Genomic DNA, 12,245 nt, shown 5'->3' with positions numbered 1-12,245 from the left:
TTACATGAAAGGTTATTTGATTCTGACAAAAATTCTCTGATTGAAATCTGGTGTTCATGTAGGTTCATGCCATAAAATCCTACAAAGCATTGGTTTGCGGTCATGCGGCAATGCACCACACCTGTCAGTGATGCAACAATGAATATTCATAAGTGTCCGAAATCTCTATTTACTGCTCACAATCCAGCCATCTACTGAGCGTTTAATCATGTAGGTAATAGTAAATGAGTGACCGAGAGTTATAGCTTAGAAATTGTGGGACACGTAACACAAGTTTACACATGGTCATTGTTGGGTATCTGACTATGGTGTCCGCCTCACTGCCTCTCACTGGCTGTCATCCCCTTGAGGTGAACACTCTCAGTTTTCATGTTCACAGCTCTCACAACTCATTCTCAGCAGAAAAGAGTTACTGTGAAGGGAAAATAATCTTCTGAGAAATATCGAGGAGGAAGGATGTAGGTGAAGAGCCTCAGGGGGGTAAGGTTGTACTGTATCAAGCCTGGTTGAATCTTCAGCATTGATCTCATGAATAATAGAGCTCCAGTGGCCACGTGACGATATTAAACGTGACATCCAACGACAACCTGGATCCACCATTCCTCAGAGCCATGCAGAAACAATACTTGCATGTGCGCACAGTTGCGTGTAACTTTGTAATTCTGTGACTAATCCGGTCTTATCTTTTTTAACTGTGAAAACATTTTCAAATGAAAGTATCCAAAAGGTCATTGTTAACTTCCCAAACATGAAGTTGAATCAAAGTTATTTCTGTTTGGCTACAAATCACTGACTCACAAAAGAGTCATTAATATAAAACACCCTCATAAAAGAAAAAACAAGTTGCCTGCTTAACAAGACAATCTCCTGTGTTTCCTTGTATTTTTCAGCTTCTTAATAATATATAGAGAAAAAGCTAACGTCCAATGCTCAGAGCTCACACACACACACACACACACACACACACACACGCTCCCACTCTCATGTTAACTCATGTTTACTGCCCCCACTCATCACTCACCCTGACAAATCTCTGTGAGAAAAATCTGCAAGTCTGCATTTTTCACCCCCAGCAGATTGTATCTTTGCGTTTGTTTTCCCTGTTCTTCTTCTCATCAATTTATTCATGCGAGCAACTAGTGAACATCAGTGGTAAACAGAAGCCCAGAGTGGGTGAGCTGAAAGGACGAGGAGGAAGAAACCAGTGGTGGAAAGTAACTAAGTACATTTACTCATGTACTATACTGGAGTATTTCTAGTTTATGTTACTTAAAAAACTGTATACCAAGTAATCAAAACTAGCCCCACCTCAACTAGCTGCAACAGTATACAGTATAGATACAACAGTATAGTAAAATGCTACTTATGCATTGACGCATTATCAGTATGAACAATATATGGCAATATATCAGTTACAGATGCCATTTTACTTATAGTTTTAATTTTATATGAAGTTTGATTTTGAATGCTGGACTTTTACTTATAATGGAGTATTTTACAGTGTTGCACTGCATGGTACTTTTTCCACCATTATAAGATAGGAAGAGGAAGTAGAGAAAGCAAAGAATGAGAGTGCAGGTAATAGAATAAGAATAAGCTCCTATCAGTTTTTTTTCCCAGCACACCAAAGCCCCCCCCCCCAAAAAAAACCCCAAACAAAACCCACACCTCACCCTGAGGCTATCAGAGAATTACTACTGGAGGACTGGTCTGTCATTATGTTATTATCCGCTCTATCGCTTGGGGCCTTGACATGTGTATGATCTCAAACACGCACAGAAGCCCCCTAAACACTCCTGATTTACATTTAAGCATTATGAGAGAATTCCCTGCGGTTACGCAGGTGAGAGAGAGAGAGAGAGAGAGAGAGAGAGAGAGAGATCAGGAAGACACTGGGTGAGAGGTTAGAAAAGCACAGACAGCTGCAGTAGAATTATGAATGAAAGTATATTTTGAAAAGAGGTTGCACAAACATTCTTTGCATCCACATACTTTAATCTGACTTTAGGCCCATGGCTAAATGCAAATAACACTCGTGGAATGACCTCTATGATATGTACAATTATGCAAGCACAGCAGCTGTAAAATCTAAAATTCATCCATCGAGTTATGTGTTACGCACTGCATCAGAAACCCACTATCATTATGTCTCCCCTCCTTAAAGGTTCCATGCCACACAAAACCGTGTTACTTTTATGTTTTGAAATATGTTAGGTCCATACTGAATGTGTTTGTGTTATGTCGTGAATGTGAAAATGAACTGCTACCTCCTCTGTCAGCTCTAGCCACTGAAAAGAAATAAGCGGAGAAATCAGGCCAATGGACCTTTTTCACAGCAGACATTTTTACTTGTCATAGTAGGAAAAGCACAGTTGAAATTGATAACCTTATCGATGGCTCAGTTCCATCAAGTGTCCCAGTAAGCTATTTCAGTGAGTCAGCCAACCCGTTCTAATTCCGAACTCGTAAAATAAGTACGTTTGGGCAGTGTCCTTCAGCGTCTGATGCGACGAAAAAGGCACCCTTCGGCGTATTTGTGTAACGTACTGGGGAGAGCCGCAGTTGGATGAGATTTAGCGAGTGGTATGTAATGGGAAATTGCTGCGTAAGGACGGTGGATGGGTAAAACACCGGACTTTCACTCAGGAGACTCGGGTTTGCGCCCCGCGTGTGGCGTTTTGTTTCCCCGTCTCCTGCGTGTGTTTCCCGGCTTTTGAGGCATCCTTTCCCCGTTGTTTTTCTTTTGTTTCCCCCGTCTACGGCGTGTGTTTCCCGGCTTTTGAGGCGTCCTTTCCCGTTGTTTTTCTTTTGTTTCCCCCGTCTACGGGCGTGTGTTTCCCGGCTTTTGAGGCGTCCTTTCCCCGTTGTTTTTCTCCTAAACCCAACCTCCGCGATTCCGTTATTGTCGCGCTTCACCCGCGGTGTGTTTCCCGGCTTTTGTGGCATCCTTTCCCCGTTGTTTTTCTCCTAAACCCAACCTCCACGATTCGGTTATTGTCACGCTTCACCCACAGTGTGTTTCCCGGCTTTTGAGGCGTCCTTCCCCCGTTGTTTTTCTCCTAAACCCAACCTCCGCGATTCCGTTCACCCGTCCCGACCAAGCGCGTCAAAAGGGACGAGAAAGGGACGGCAATAGTGGCGACCAAGCACGTTTACATGAGACGCTAAAGGAGACTTTTAACGTCAAATAAGAACGAGAAAGGCTCCTGACCGAACGTCCTTATTTTACGAGTTGGGTGTGAGAATGTGAATATGTTAGGTCCATACTGTATGTGTTTGTGTTATGTTGTGAATGTGAAAATGAACTGCTGCCTCCTCTGTCATCTCTAGCCACTGAAAAGAAATAAGCGGAGAAATCAGGCCAATGGACCTTTTTCACAGCAGACATTTTGACTTGTCATAGTAGGAAAAGCACAGTTGAAATTGATAACCTTATTGATGGCTCAGTTCCATCAAGTGTCCCAGTAAGCTATTTGAGTGAGTCAGCATGCACAATACCAGGGCCTCTCCTAAGTGGAATGCAGCCATCATTAATGGTTTTGAATACACCTGTGCTTTTCCTACTATGACATGTCAACATGTCTGCCGTGAAAAAGGTCTATTCAGAAAGCGGGTCAGTCTGACGTGGTGTTGCCTGAGCTCATTACTATTCATGAGCTCGACCAGTTGCGCTGGGTAAAGGATGATGATAGCCTCATTGGCTAGCTGTTGCTGTCTGCCAATCAGAGTCAAGCAGCTTAGCTCGTTGAATATTAATGAGAACTGGCACAAATCGAGCTGAGTCTTCCTGCAGGCTTTCTATACTACGCTAACCCGACTCCACTAGATGGATTGCTTCGCATTTGCTCGGCATATCCATCTGGGAACTTTCCATTGGAGAACTTTTGGGAAGGGGCAAAAATACTGGTTAGCTGATTGGATAAACCATCTGTCTATCACCACCTATGTTGGTGATAGACAGGCCAAATCAACCAATCAGATCAACGAAGTGTATGACGTACACAAAAACATCTTTTCCTCTGAGAAAAGCCTCAAGTGCCATTTTTTGCTCTTCTTTCAATGAAGGAATACTTTCTAGTTCAGATAAAACTTGCGCGATAGCTACGCTCATCTCATCCGTGGAAGCTGCCATCTTGTTTAGACTGAATGCTTCTCGTTGCATCACACCTAAACCCGCCTCAAAACCAACACTGATTGGTCGATTTTTTGGCGAACGGCTCCAAATGTTCTCTATCTCAAGATGCCAGACTGATCTGCGAGTGGAAAACTGGAGCTTGCAAGATCAGGACGGTCTCACGAGGATAATACCACGCTAGAATGGCTTGAAACAAGATAACCAAGGCATTTATTTCACAAAAAATGTTACAGAGTCCATGGTAGAACTTCAGACATTACCACAAAGTAATGAAATATGTGTGGCAGGGCACCTTTAAGCATTTTTACTCCCTGAACACTGAAGATTGCATAATGCACCCTCACCTACCACAATCACACACACACACACACACACACCAACCTTTATAGTGTCTTTCAGCTCGTTGTTTTGGTTTTCAGCAAATTTTCTGTTCTCATCAGCGTCAGTTCCAGATGCAGCAGGCAGCTGTTTTCAACAAAAAAAGCTCAGATAAACCTACTTTATGCCATTTACCCAGCACAAAATGGAACTGTTCACGACAGCTAACTAGCTGGTGAACATAGTGGAGCCTTTAGCGGCTAAAGAACTGTTGGGAGTGTTGGAGTTGGTGGAGACCAAAAACAGAGCTAAAAGGAGAGTGAATATTGAACTTAGATTTGACACAAACACTACTTCAAATGAATGCTAATGTTGGTCTGTGTTGTGTGTTTTGTTTACAGCTTTTTTTCACTGCTCCCAAGTGGCCATTATAACCTTTTAGGAAAGCATTTAGTGGAATGGGAAGCACAGCAGCAGAGGTAGATGATGTTAAATCATTCATTACTTTATTCAGTGAGTGATGTTATTTATTAGTTCATATGAAAGTCATGCCATGAAATAAACCTAAAGTCAACAAGAGTCACGTTCCATGTCTGTCCAGACATGTGACTGAAGGCTGCTCACATTGTATGTGAAGCTGGACTTCCTTATTCATCAGCGCTGCAGCTCTGCCGCTCATTCTGTGGAAAGCTTATTAAATCATAAACCACAAAACCACCACGCCTGTAGCGTACAGAGCAGAGAGAGAGAAACAGAGATATTCTGAATGTTCATTCATTAATGAAACATCTTGTATTAAACAATAGAGAAAATGTTCCCTTGAAATTAAGAGGTAACCACTAACCACATCCAATCCACGCATCTGTAGCATGCACACACATTCCTGCCAAGATCATAAATCTGACAGCATCATTTTCTTGGAGACAAAAATAAATATTTCATCTCATTCAGCACATTTAGAATTACTCCTGATTTTGCTCTTTTACATTCAGAATATTGATCGCAGAATTTTTGTTTCATTTTCATGTAATGTAGGATGTATTTGATTTAGGAGCGCAGCACAGATGAACAAGCCAAAAACATGATAAATATAACTCAGAGATGAAAGTTCAAAAGAAAGACTGCGTACGTCATTATTTTTACTATTTCTCTTACTAATGTGGGTTTATAATGTTTGGCTCAATTAAAGCAAATCAGCCCAGCATTATTTTAGGCTGTAATGCAAAATGAATTTAACAAATATTGCAACCATTTACAAACAATGAAGTGCTAAAATGAACTGAAAACATGCTCAGAATATCTTTTAGACTACTAGATCAGTATATTTTAATGAGAACGATTATTATACAAGAGCCAGGTGATCCCCAGCTTCATTGCCTCTCTTCCTCACTTCTTCGCTCTCTCTCGCTGCCCTGGAGTGCTGCACAAGGAGCGCTGCACAAGGAGTGGAAAATACAGTCACCTAAAAATACACTGTACATAAACAACACACTTACAAATACATGGGTACACACACACACACACAGACCAAGTGTCTTTAATATTAGACAGCACAAGGCTGACACCTGAGACACTCAGCGCAGCAGTGTCACCCTCTCCCTCCTCCTTAAATTAGTCCAGCAGTGGCCACCGTGCCTGAGGGTACAGTCTGATCCGCTCTACTGCAGGCTGGCAGTTAGTGATGAGAGGGTTTTGGGGTGGGGGTGCTGGGGGGACACATTCTAATGACATCACAGCCCAGTTGGCCTGCATGCCTGTGGCAGTCACACGGGGCACCACCAGGCCTGACGTGGCATCGCTGCTGATAGAAGGGGATGTGTGTGAAAAGGTCACAGAGACCAATGTGGCCTCCATCCTGGGATTCTCCTTTTTTTTTTTTTTTATCTCATTTTCCCCCATTTTTTTTTTTTTTTTTTTTTTTTTTGTTGTGTTCTGTTTTTCATCATGTTTGGTTTCCTCTCTATCTCCTTTAAGATTTTAATTCAGCTCTTATGTTTGTCTTTAGTTTAGCCTCGGCCTTGTTCCATTCTTTTAAGTCCTTTGCATATATCACCATAGACCTGTTCAATTTCTGCCACCATAGACTGTCGCCACCTGTTTCCATCTTCCTGTAGTTATTCATATCTCTCTCCAGCACCTTGTGTCTCTACTTCTCTCTTTGTTTTACCTCTTGCTTTTGCTCAGGCTCTATTTCTGTCAACTCTCTGTATATTTGTTTTCTTTCCTTTGTGCTTTAACCTCAACTGTTGCCAAGAGCCATATCCTTCTTCAAGATCTCAATTTCTATTTAACTTACCTATTGACTGTTGTTAAACAACTTCTAGTCTCATTGATCCGTTTTTTTGTTGATACATTTCTTTTTTCTTTTTCTCTTTATGTCCTATATGCTGTGATACATTTGTTGTTCTTTATGCTTCTCTTGTTTCTTATCTTAACATTTGCACTGGATTTGTTGTGAAATATCTAACTTAATCATTGATTCTTTGATATGTTGTTCTAATTGATTAGTATACAACAACAACAAAACATTTAAATGTGGGCTTCCAAATAATGCTTTTCATATTTGCATATCTTTTTCAAACAAATAGACCTTATTTAATTTGATCCTGTTTTGTCCACTTTTGTGTTGTTTAGTGGAGCAGACACTGTGCGGAAAAAGTGGAACTCCGATGAATGGCTGTAATATGTGTATTTGGTTGTGAATGGTAAGAGTGTAGACATACCACACCTAAATACTACTCGGTCTGAAAACTGATAATTTGATCTTTGAGAGTGGTGAATAGTATAATGGAGCTACTTGTGTAGTAACTAGATAAAAACACTACGATAATGGTTTAATGGTTCCTATAAGAGTTCCACCTTTGAGTTGAATGGTTTCATGCTGTTCATCTTACATGCACACAAGGTGAGTTCGTGTCACATACAGGATTATAGAGCAAGCGATGAGGTGCTGATGGATGCAGAATCAGCCTTGGCTCCGAATCTGACTCTCTTATTTCTCTTTGAAGGAGAGTCCAGGAAAAATCAGGAAGCCTAGCTGGGACACACTTTGTCCCAGCTCCCTCCTGAGCGAGTTGACCTACACACAGTTCATATGACAGCAGCCATGTGGTCTGGATGCAGAATATGGAGTCAGATAATTTTACAGTGAACAAGCTCTCACCTCTCAGCAGACCTGCTACTGATCACTGGCCATTAACAGAGTGTTGCACTAATTGGCTGCTATTCTACTGACTAATCACTGCCTGATCACAGCGACCGGACCAACATGAACACACATTCACAAAGAATGTAAAAGATTTAAACATGTATGATATGCTATACACATTTCTTCAATGTTCTGATCGTCAGAGATGGGAAGAGTAAAACTATGTACATTTATTTAGTTACTGTACGAAAAAAAAATATTAACATAAGTTTATAGAGTAAAAAAAGTATACAGCAAATTAAAATTCACAATAAAAGCAATACAGAAATATGGTACAGAAATACAGAAATTAGCTATGTAAAAGCAATTTTGCAATAAAAGGTAGAAAAAGTATGTTGTTGAGAAAAGCTCTTTTATGTGACTTTATACTTTTACAAGTAAAGCACTGTGAACGTTAAAGTAGAGATCTTTTGATTTTTACTGAACTACATTTATCCGATGGCTGTAGTCACTTTGCTCTTGCAGGTAACAATTGTTCAAGCAAAACATTCAATAAGTTCATGAAATATGATGCACTCCACCATGGATTAAAACTTACCACAAGTATAGAAAATTATCAGTTTTACTATCACATGGACCACCATATTATTTTTTTCAGTACATGTTAAAGGGACCATTCCCTAAAATAAGTACTTTTACTTTTGACATTTAAGTAAGACTTTTATTCTATGTACCTATATTTACTTTACAATGTATGATTTTGTTTTTAAATAAAGTATTTTGTATTATTTTAATGCTACTTTTGCTCAAGTAAGGGAGCTGAATACTAATTCCACCACTGCCAATACTTGTACAGGCTACTACCATATGTTGTTAGACAGATCACACTAACGGGCCAATGTACAGCTTTCATACTGTTTTACAGTGTAGATCCCGTTACAGGTGTCCCTGCATCCCCTTAACCAGCCCTCAGTTTTAGGGACATCGCTCAGGATTCACCTGTTCGGTGAGCGTGGATCGATTCCACCCGCCTGTCGATTCTTTCCACGCTTTACCAACCATGTGATCTGTTCAAAAATACACACACACACACACACACACACACACACACAACACTTGACATACGTGCATGCATGACTGGGCACTCACACTCATCTAAAGAAGGAATATTCTGCGTAGTCTTTGAAAGGAAAGAAGAGTTTCAAATCCTAAACCCATTGCTGCACCTGATATCCTAGCTTTGTTTACCTTCAGGGTGTTACCAGCATAAACGTGTGATGGATGGGTGAGAAAGTGACTTAGCCATAGAGAGGGAGAGAGAAAGAGCTAGAGTGCTGACACAATAAGCAGACAGCAAAGAACTAGTGGCTACGAAGGCCAACTGTGGCGTCTCACGTCTCCTCACGTAGCCTATGTCGTGCCCAAAAAGTTCCACTTGAACATACCGCAACGACTACAGTCGACGGCTAACTACCATGTACGTACTGCGCCTGCGTGAGAGGAAATAACTCTCCATGCCAGCAGGTGGTGGTAATCTATTCGTTATTCAAAAAGGGAAACTGGATATATAATATACTAAACAATGTTTGCCCTCCCAAATCAGCCAGCAGCACGGATGTTGATGTAGCACTAACCCATAACCCTATGGTCCCTGTGCTTCACTTCGTGCAGGGGACACCAGGAGATGACTAACCAGATTTACCATCTCCGGGGCTGTAATCCGTTCTCTCTGCAAAGAAGTATCCCTGTGGTGGGGAAGTGGAGGGACAGAGCAGCCCGCTGCGGCCACTGGCTAGTTAGCTAGCTTGATAATTCCACCCAACATGCCTTCATGCTACACTGGTTACAGATAATGAATCAAACAAAGTTGTCACTTATCTGGCGATAGCAATGAGCTATTCTATGTTGTGACAAGAGTGTGTGTGCCCTCTCGCAGTCATCAGTCAGTGCTTGCTTTCCTCACTACCATTTTTCTTCTCGTGCTCTAATTCGCTTAAACTGAACAGCCAATCACACGGATTCCTCTTACCGACGGTGCTGAAGACGATTCAACAATCGGCCGAAATAAAGCCGTTGAGGGCCGACCAGAGTAGCGACGGTACAAACTAGGACGACATATGCTCAACGATCTTCTTGTTGTGTCAGCACCTTTAAACATTTTAAACTTTTTTTTGCTAAACCACAGATCAGCATGTGCTATGTAAAACATAATACATGTGACCTATTTACAGGTCTCCTAAATTGTGTGTGTGTGTGTGGCACATGTGCATTCTCACCTCTCTATGTAAGGGACCCTCCCTTGTAAAAGTGTGCGGTTTCTTCACAGGATATGGGTTTCTTGTGAAAAAGACACAGAGAGGAAGCACTCTGAAGAAAGCTTCTTTTCTTTTTCTTTCTCTTTTTTCTTCCCATCTCTCACTTATCTCTTTCTTTCCACGGGACAAACGTCATCTCACGCGTGGATGTTCAGGATGATTTATGTAGAATAGACAGGTAGAGGTTCCGCTTGTAACATGCACATTGATGAAATCTCTTCTTGCTGCCTCTATTGCACCCTGTCTGAATATTGTAATATGTTTATTGAGTGATTGCTGAATAATTTAAGGAAACACACAGTTTAGTGAGGTGCAACGAAGAAAAGTTCCACACTTACTCTGACTTAATGATTGTTATCAACTTCTAAAGCTCTTGGCAAACTGCCTTCTTTACGATAAAATCAAACATTTAAACGGTTGCTTGAAGGTATCTACATAAGAGTGACATGACACTGTCATGAACGTGTCATAAACAAGTCATAAAAAACCATCTAAAACCAACAAGCACAAACTGGAGAAACACCAGAGTAAAAAAAAACAAAATAGAAAACATTTGAGTGCTTACATACAGAGTGAGTTAAGAGCATTATTGATGTGTCTGTGTGTCCAAAACATAAAGCCTGAGGACTCTGGGAGTTGACTTGTATAGACGGTGTCAAGAGGAGTTTGGAACTACAGGTTGCAGCAGTGGGGAGCGCTCCACGTGCTGCCTGGGCCTGTTTGACTCCTGAACACTGAGGGACAGCTTTGACACGGCTCCTTCATATTTAATTATTATGTTGAATTATTCTGGCTTACTGCCGTGTTGTGCCACCATGAATTGGGCCTTAGTGAGTGTATCTGTGTGTGTGTGTGTGTGTGTGTGTGTGTGTGTGTGTGTGTGTGTGTGTGTGTGTGTGTGTGGGACAGGGACGACAGGGAGAGTGATGTGGCAGTTGTGCCTGAGTTTGCCTCGAACACTGGAAGCCTGTGGGAAAGCAGAGCCATAGCAACAGAATGAATTAATGAACAGGATCCGAATGCTACGTTTAACACAAGGCGCACACACACACACACACACACACACTTCCATATTCAACACAGGTAACCTGGTGATGCAGGCTGGGCTAGAACTGCTTCTACAACTACAAAACACCCAGCCAGCAGCTCACAGCATTGAACATAGTGAACATCATGTCATAAATTCTTCCACGCTGTTTGACATAATGTGGTCAAATCAAATCTGAAACAGTTTCTAACCATTCACTTTTGTTCCACTCTGCTCTGTGATAATTATTTTCATCTAAAAATAATTAACTGGTTATGAAGCATTTGAGTACCAAACAGATGGTGTGTGGCTATACAAAATGTTACACAGTATAATGATAATATGATTAGGTAAAAACAAAATCACCACACAGAACATGTGTTCATGCACTCCCTCAGTCATGACAGTTATATCTTGATTTTCTCTCAGCCAGTGATATTCAGAAAATAGTCTGCAGTGCCCCCCTCAGGAAAAGACAGAAAAACACCTGGGCAAAATTTATATGAAGATGATGAAGAGGCTCGGAGTGATTTTACAGGAAAACCTAAATGCAGTATAAGAAGAATTTATATTAATATAAACAACAATGGCAAGCCAGTCTTGGCTCAAAGAAAGTGCAATACGAACTTCTTGATTTGTTTTTTAGAGTATTATTTCAACAAAAACTCTTTTTTGGATATATGCAGGTATAAACTTTCCCTAAAACAGCTGATGATTGTTATACTCTATTCTCCTAGGTGCACTTATCCAGATTCAAATGACCAAAATGAAAAACTACTATATAGTTAACATTCGGCATTTATGTCCTAAGCCATACAATTCCTGATGTGAATGCCGTCTGGTATGACTCTGGCACTATGAAGACTTGCCACTTTTCAAAAACTAATTTTACCGGTCTGCAATTCTTTAGAGCTGCAAAACAAAAGCTTCAGTACTGGTGGTGAGGACAAACCCTGGGGCAGCCCATGTTGGAGGCTGATACCTCTGAACCTCTATAGAGGTAAGCATACTGACAAGTTACACTTCCATCCAGTCAAACATCAATTTAAAGCAGCTGGTATACATATGTATAGACAAGTCTGGGCTTCTCTGCACATGCAAATGAGATGCTTTGGAGTGTGTGTGCTGTGTAATCTTGTTGAACCATAGGATGACAGGATCAGTTTAGAACAAGGTTGATTACACAAGTATACATGTGGTTTTAGGTGCCATCTAAGATTGAACAAATTAAAAAAGATTATTGATTATGGAGTGAGTTATGCCAAAAACCTCAGTCAAATAAGTTGCAATTGGTTTAAATCA

General features: G+C 40.9%; 1 long non-coding RNA gene across 1 annotated transcript in view; it reads left to right on the top strand.

Moving 5' to 3' along the window:
• LOC120562144 overlaps window positions 1-11,933 on the top strand; it is a 67,470-nt gene extending 55,537 nt beyond the window's left edge. Inside the window, exon 3 of the long non-coding RNA XR_005639703.1 lies at window positions 11,854-11,933. This is a non-coding gene — a long non-coding RNA (uncharacterized LOC120562144). The remainder of the gene's footprint in view (window positions 1-11,853) is intronic.
• Window positions 11,934-12,245: the final 312 nt, after the last annotated feature.

This window comes from Perca fluviatilis, chromosome 7 (genome assembly GCF_010015445.1).
Source record: "Perca fluviatilis chromosome 7, GENO_Pfluv_1.0, whole genome shotgun sequence".
NCBI classification, from domain to species: domain Eukaryota; kingdom Metazoa; phylum Chordata; class Actinopteri; order Perciformes; family Percidae; genus Perca; species Perca fluviatilis.
This window is presented reverse-complemented; position numbering and strand designations above follow the sequence as displayed.